At 38.4% G+C, this 7,810-nt stretch overlaps 1 long non-coding RNA gene across 1 annotated transcript; it reads right to left on the bottom strand.

The window, feature by feature from the left end:
- Nucleotides 1–357: 357 nt before the first annotated feature.
- Nucleotides 358–7,522, bottom strand: LOC135231759 (uncharacterized). Its single transcript, XR_010322520.1, has 2 exons — nt 2,185–7,522; nt 358–1,661 (listed from the first exon to the last, which is right to left on the bottom strand). It is a non-coding gene; the product is annotated as an uncharacterized LOC135231759 (long non-coding RNA).
- Between the last annotated feature and the right edge of the window lie 288 nt (nt 7,523–7,810).

The raw sequence follows: 7,810 nt of genomic DNA, 5'->3' as shown, positions 1-7,810 counted from the left end.
TCTGTCTGCCAAAATAATAGTTCTAGTCTTTTTTTCCTTTCATATTAGGTAAAAAATCATCCACCCAATTTGAAGCATAGAAGAAAATAGATGGTGAGGTTCTTCAATAATCAATCATTCCTACTCTCTGTGTTCCTTTAGATACTCCTGTAATACTTAAATGTGAATAGTTTGTTAATATTGTTGTAAAGTATTATATTGTATAATTTGAAGACAAACTACATGCCATTTTATTATACTGTCAACCTGTAATATATTAGACCGATGCTTTATCTGAAATGCTTTGAGTTTGTATATCTTGACAAATTTTACTACCATATGTTATGTAATAAATGTGTATTTTTGTACTTGCAGAAACTGCTGCTAACTTTTAAAGTTTTTTTTTTGTTTTTTGTTTTTTTTTTTTGGTTTTAAAGGCACTGATAATGGATTTGTATGATGTCCATGCTGTCTATTAAATAAAGTACCAATCTGCAGAGTTAATCCCACCAGAGCAATATTGCCCTTTGTAGACTTGTTCAGTTGTTCAGCCCAATTTCTGCTTACTGTCAGAAATTTCGCAGAAGGAAATTAATGTTGAATTGGGAGATTTGGGTTGTAAACCATGGTCATTCTTTCTTGAAAAAAATTTTTTTTTCGTTTATACTTTTTCCAATCTTATGTAACAAATGTGTCATGTTTTAGACACAAAGTTGTTTTCTTAGGCATTTTTTTCATTATGCTTCTGAAATCAAACATAATTCTCATATCAAAAGAATCATCAGCTCGGTTAAACTGATTGTATTTTCTTATGAAAGCTGGGACTATTCTGACCAGTGTTCCTGCTGACCTCAGACATACCAAGACATCAGTAGTTTTTGTTTTTTTTTTTTTAACATTTCACCCAGGATATTTATTTATTAAACAAATACATTGTAGCATACATACTAAGTGCCAGACACTGTTTTAACTACTAAGCATATAGAAATAAAAATACAAAGTCCAGACTTCAGACATTCAGTATGTAATTTTTTTTGTTAATTTTTATTGTGCTTTAAGTGAAAGTTTACAAATCGAGTCAGTCTCTCGTACAAAACCTTATATATGCCTTGCTGTATACTCCTAGTTGCTCTCCCCCTAATGAGACAGCACATTCCTTCGCTGCACCCTGTGTTTCCGAGCCCGTTCAGCCAGCTTCTATCCCCCTCGGCCTTCACCTCTCCCCTCCAGACAGGAGCTGCCCAGATAGTCTCATGTGTCTACTTGATCCAAGAAGCCCACCCCTCACCAGTATCATTTTCTGAGTTGTAGTCCAGTCCAATCCCTGTCTGAAGAGTTGGCTTTGAGAATGGTTCCTGTTTTGGGCTATCAGAAGGTCTGGGGACCGTGACATCCAGGATCCCTCTGGTCTCAGTCACACCATTAAATCTGATCTTTTTAACTAGAATTTGGGGTCTGCATCCCACTGCTCTCCTGCTCCTTCAGGGATTCTCTGTTGTGCTCCCAGTCATGGCAGTCATCGGTTGTAGCTGGGCACCATCTAGTTCTTCTGGTCTCAGGCTGATATAGCCTTTGATTTACGTGGCTCATTGTGACTCTTGGGCTCAGACTTACCCTGTGTCTTTCATGTTCTTCATTCTCCTTTGCTCCAGGTGGGTTGAGACCGACTGCAGACATCAGTACTTTTGAGATAGTAAAAATGTGTTAAATAATACTAGTTTTTCATGACTGTTGCACTTTTGCCTTCTCAGAGTTCACTGATGTTTCCTCTATGTAAATATAACCACCATTTCAAAGGGGTTCAGAAAAAATAGACTAGAAAAAATTTTGTGCTCTAAGTGGGCGGTGAAGACCACAACTCCACTGTTGGAAGTGTCACTCATTAGGAAATTTGGGCAATGTACACACACACACTGATGTTAATTTCTCCCTAAGTTTTACAGCAGTACAAAAATAATTTTGCTTTTAATAAAAAAGTCTTAATCTACCAAGAACATTGGATTTAAAAAATTATCTCACTTTGGCGGAGCCAAGATGGCAGACTAGACACACGCTTCCGGCAAGCCCTCTTTACAACACAGACCCCAAAAAAGTGAAACGGGTATATTTATGACAAGCTAGGAGCCCTGAACATCAAAGGCAAGCTTAGAAATGAATTGAGAGACAGGGTGAGGAAGAGATGGCTCAGAAGCAGAGAGGAATTACCAGATCTGAATCACGGGGAACCCTCAGGCACCATTTCCGGAGCAATGGCGTCAGGCTGGTACTAGTGTTCAGCCGCAGTTTCCTAAGGGAAAAGAAGCCAGTCATGAAGCCCACTCACACCTTGGGAACCAGAGAAGAACGGTGCTCTCGGCAAAAGCTAAGTACTTGCACATTTTACTGCCCCTGCCCACCCCCAAGCCGGCTTCAGCAGATGAATTCCCTGGGCCTGAGATAGGGCCTGTTGAGTGCCTGGAGCCATCCTTCTAGCCTTGGAGAAGGAATACATTTGCAATTGGGGGAAAGGATAATTCTCTAGCTCCACCAACTGGGGGAGTTCAGAAACAGAAACGGTTCCTGTCCAGGCATGAACGGTCCATGGACTTTGAGTATCTTTCCCCTTTGCATGGACCTGTGTGGGCCTGTTTCAGGAGAACAGGCCCTTGTTGGCAGACTCCAACCATATCAGCGGTGCAGAGGAGAGTTGGGTGTTTGGTGTTTGACACTGTCTATTAAACAGGGTCCTCACCTACCCACATCAGGGGGCTTGAGGACTGGTAGCTCCACTCAGGTCACCCACCCTCCCGCGACAGGGTCCAAGGATAACTGGTACCTCCCAGCCATTACAACCAAAAACATTGGGTGCCCATGGTCCATCTGCAGCCCCCACCCACCTGTAAGCTCTAGGGATCAGGGACATGCTTTCCTCACAGACACATGGGAGACAAGTCTCAGCCCCATACCTTGTTCACAAAGTGTGACCCCCTGCTGCAACCAGATACTAGTACCTACACCAATCACCCCTGCCCCTCTAAGACTATAGGACAGAGCCTGTACCACACACTTCATGATCAGCTACCTGGACACCTGAGCTGAATTCATACAAAAAAAGTGAATGGACTCCTAGACTGATACAACTGATGACAGCTCTAGCCATCTAGGGTAGGATGTCAGAGCTCCAAAGGCAAAAATAGTCAAACTAGCTCACTCAAGCAACTAATTTGGGCATATCAAAATTAAACAAAGCAAGAAGCTATGACACAGTAAACAAACATAAACTAATACAATAACTTATAGATGGCTCACAGACAACAGTCAATACCAAGTCACGTAAAGAAACAGACCATGATCGTTTCAACAAGCTCTTGAAAGAATCAAGGGATCTTCTAGATGAAAGTGCCTTCCTGGAATTACCAGAGGCAGAATACAAAAGATTAATAAACAGAACCCTTCAAGACATCAGGAAGGAAATGAGGCAATATGCAGAACAAGCCAAGGAACACACAGATAAGGCAATTGAAGAAATTAGATTATTCAGGAACACAATAAAAAATTTAATAAGCTGGAAAAATCCATAGACAGACACCAATCAGAAATTCAGAAGATTAAAAAAGTTACAGAAGTAGACAATAGAAAGTCAGAGGAGCAGAATTGAGGAACTGTAAGTCAGAATTTCTGAACTTGAGGATAAGTCCCTTCACACTAATATATTTGAAGAAAAATTGGATAAAAGAATTAAAAAAATGAAGAAACCTTAAGAATCATGTGGGAATCTATCAAGAGAACCTATGAGTGACTGCAGTACCAGAACAGGGAGGGATAACAGAAAATACAGAGAGAATTTTTGAAGATCTGTTGGCAGAAAACTTTCCTGATATAGTGAAAGACGAGAAGATATCTATCCAAGATGCTCATCGAACTCCACGTAAGGCAGATGTTAAAAGAAAGTCACCAAGACATATTATAATCAAACTTGCCAAAACCAAAGATAAAGAGAGAATTTTGAGAGCAGCTAGGGATAAACGAAAAGTCACCTACAAAGGAGAGCCAATAAGTTCAGACTACTTGCCAGAAACCATGCAGGCAAGAAGGCAATGGGATGACTTATTTAAAAAACTGAAGGAAAAAAATTGCCAGCCAAGAATCATATATCCAGCTAAACTGTCTCTTGAATATGAAGGTGAAATTAGGACATTTCCAGATAAACAGAAGTTTAGGGAATTCATAGAAACCAAACCAAAACTACAAGAAATACTAAAGGGAGTTCTTTGGTAAGAAAATCAATAATATCAGCTAACAACCCAAGACTAGAACACTGGGCAGAGCAATCAGAAGTCAACTCAGACAGGGAAATCAAAAAACAAACCAAGATTTAAAAAAAATGCTCAAAATGGGGTAACAGCGATGTTATTATATAAACGATAACATTAAAACAATAAAAAGGGACTAAGAAATGTAGTCATATATCTTCCATATGGAGAGGAAGATAAGGCGATACAAAAAAATGAAAGTCAGGTTTAAACTTAGAAAAATACGGCTAAATAACAAGGTAACCACAAAGGAGACAAACTATCCTACACATCAAAATAAAATACAAGGAAAAAATAGAGACGCAGCAGAAACAAATTCAACAAAGATTATGAGGACAGGACAATACATAAAGATAAGCTACTCAGCGCATAAAATTAAGTGAGAAAAAGAAAACAACACACAGAAAAAGACATCAAAATGACAGCACTGAATTCATACCTATCCATAATTACACTGAATGTAAATGGACTAAATGCACCAATAAAGAGACAGAGAGTGGCAGAATGGATTAAAAAACAAGATCCATCTATATGCTGCCTACAAGAGACACACCTTAGATTTAGAGACACAAACAAACTAAAGGATGGAAAAAAATATATCAAGCAAACAACAACCAGAAAAGAGAAAGAGTGGCAATATTAATTTCTGACAAAATAGACTTTAAAGTTAAATCCATCAAAAAGGATAAGGAAGGACACTCTATAATGATTAAAGGGACAATACACCAACAAGATATAACCATATTAAATATTTATGCACCCAATGACAGGGCTGCAAGATAAATAAACTCTATCAGCATTGAAAAGTGAGATAGACAGCTCCACAATAATAGGAGACTTCAACACACCACTTTCAGTGAAGGACAGGACATCCAGAAAGAAGCTCAATAAAGACACAGAAGATCTAAATGCTGCAATCAACCAACTTAACTTCATAGACATATACTGAACACTCCACCCAAAAGCAGCCAAATATACTTTCCTTTCTAGTGCACATGGAACATTCTCTAGAATAGACCACATATCACGTCATAAAGCAAACCTTAGCAGAATCCAAAACATTGAAATATTACAAAGCATCTTCTCTGACCATAAGGCCGTAAAAGTAGAAATCAATAACAGGAAAAGCAGGGAAAAGAAATCAAACACTTGGAAACTGAACAATACCCTGCTCAGAAAAGACTGGATTATAGAAGACATTAAGGATGGAATAAAGAAATTCACAGAATCCAATGAGAATGAAAACGCTTCCTATCAGAACCTTTGGGACACAGCAAAAGCAGTGCTCAGAGGTCAATTTATATCAATAAATGTACACATACAGAAAGAAGAAAGGACAAAAGTCAAAGAATTATCCCTACAACTTAAACAAATAGAAGGAGAGCAGCAAAAGAAACACTCAGGCACTAGAAGAAAGTAAATAATAAAAATTAGATCAGAATTAAATGAAACAGAAAAAATAATTGAAAGAGTTAACAATACCAAAAGTTGCTTCATTGAAGAAATTAACAAAATTGGTAACCCGTTGGCCAAACTGACAAAGAAAAACAGGAGAGGAAGCAAATAACCCAAATAAGAAATGAGATGGGTGATATCACAACAGAACCAACTGAAATTAAAAGAATCATATCAGATTACTATGTAAAATTGTACTCTAAAAATTAAAAAATTTGAAAACCTAGAAGAAATGGATGAATTCCTAGAAACACACTCACTACCTACCTAAACTAACACAAACAGAGGTAGAACAACTAGAGACCCATAACACAGGAGAAATTGAAAAGGTAATCAAAAAACTCCCAACCAAAAAAACCCTTGATCCAGATGGCTTCACTGCAGAGTTCTACCAAATTTTCAGGGAAGCGTTAACACCACTACTACTAAAGGTATTTCAGAGCATAGAAAAGGACAGAGTACTCACGAACTCATTCTGTGAAGCCACCATATCCCTGATACCAAAACCAGGTAAAGACACCACTAAAAAAGAAAATTACAGACCTATATCCTTTATGAGGAAACCCTGGTGGCGTAGTAGTTAAGTGCTACGGCTGTTAACAAAGAGGTCAGCAGTTTGAACCCACCAGGCACTCCTTAGAAACTCTATGGGGCAGTTCTACTCTGTCCTATAGGGTTGCTATGAGACGGAATCGACTCGACGGCACTGGGTTTTATCCTTCATGAACTTAGATGCAAAAACCCTCAAAAAAAATTCTAGCCAATAGAATTCAACAATGTATCGAAAAAGTAATTCACCATGACCAAGTGGGATTCATACCAGGTATGCAGGGATGGTTCAACATTAGAAAACCAATTAATGTAATCCATCATATAAATAAAAGACAAGAATCACATGATTTTATCAATTGATACAGAAAAGGCATTTGACAAAGTTCAACACCCATTCATGATAAAAACTCTCAACAAAATAGGAATAGAAGGAAAATTCCTCAATATAATAAAGGGCATTTATACAAAGCCAATAGCAAATATCATCCTAAATGGAGAGAGACTGAAAGCATTCCACTTGAGATCAGGAACCAGACAAAGATGCCCTTTATCACCACTCTTATTCAACCTTGTGCTGGAGGTCCTAGCCAGAGCAATTAGGCTAGATAAAGAAATAAAGGGCATCCAGATTGGCAAGGAAGAAGAAAAATTATCTCTATTTGCAGATGACATGATCCTCTTATACACAGAAAACCCTAAGGAATCCTCAAGAAAACTACTGAAACTAACAGAAGAGTTCAGCAGAGTATCAGGATAGAAGATAAACACAAAACTCAGTTGGATTCCTCTACACCAACAAAAAGAACATCGAAGAGGAAATCACCAAATCAATACCATTTAGAGTAGCCCCCAAGAAGATAAAATACTTAGGAATAAATCTTACCAGAGATGTAAAAGGCTTACACAAAGAAAACTACAAAACACTTTTGCAAGAAACCAAAAGAGACCTATATAAGTGGAAAACATACCTTGCTCATGGATAGGAAGACTTAACATTATAAAAATGTCTGTTCTACCAAAAGCGATCTATACATTTAATGCAATTCCGATCCAAATTCCAATGGCATTCTTTAATGAGATGGAGAAACAAATCACCAACTTCATATCGAAGGGAAAGAGGCCCCGGATAAGTAAGGCATTACTGAAAAAGAACAAAGTGGGAGGCCTTACACTACCTGATATTAGAACCTATTATACCGCCACAGTAGTGAGCCTTGTGCAGCCTACCGCCAGTGGGAGTCCTCTGTTGAGGAGCCATCCGTGAGTATAAATTCTTCTCGCAGCTTTCGGGTTCTTTCTTGGTACAGTGGACGCCTTAAACTTCAGCTCTACAGATGTACAGTGGAGTTTGCAGAAGGCCCTGGGGTATAATCTGGAGAATTCAGTTTTGAAGTACCAAAGCAAAAGACACAGAGGATGGTATTCATCTTAGACTGTACCTTCATTTGGACATTCTGTGGGTTTTCACGCACCAATAGCACGCATACATTTTCAGATAGTTCAAAGCGTCTTTCTAAGCCATTTCATTTAGT

This window comes from Loxodonta africana, chromosome 7 (assembly GCF_030014295.1).
Source record: "Loxodonta africana isolate mLoxAfr1 chromosome 7, mLoxAfr1.hap2, whole genome shotgun sequence".
Lineage (NCBI taxonomy): Eukaryota > Metazoa > Chordata > Mammalia > Proboscidea > Elephantidae > Loxodonta > Loxodonta africana.
Note: the sequence above shows the minus strand (reverse complement) of the source record. Positions and strands in the feature narration are given on the sequence as shown.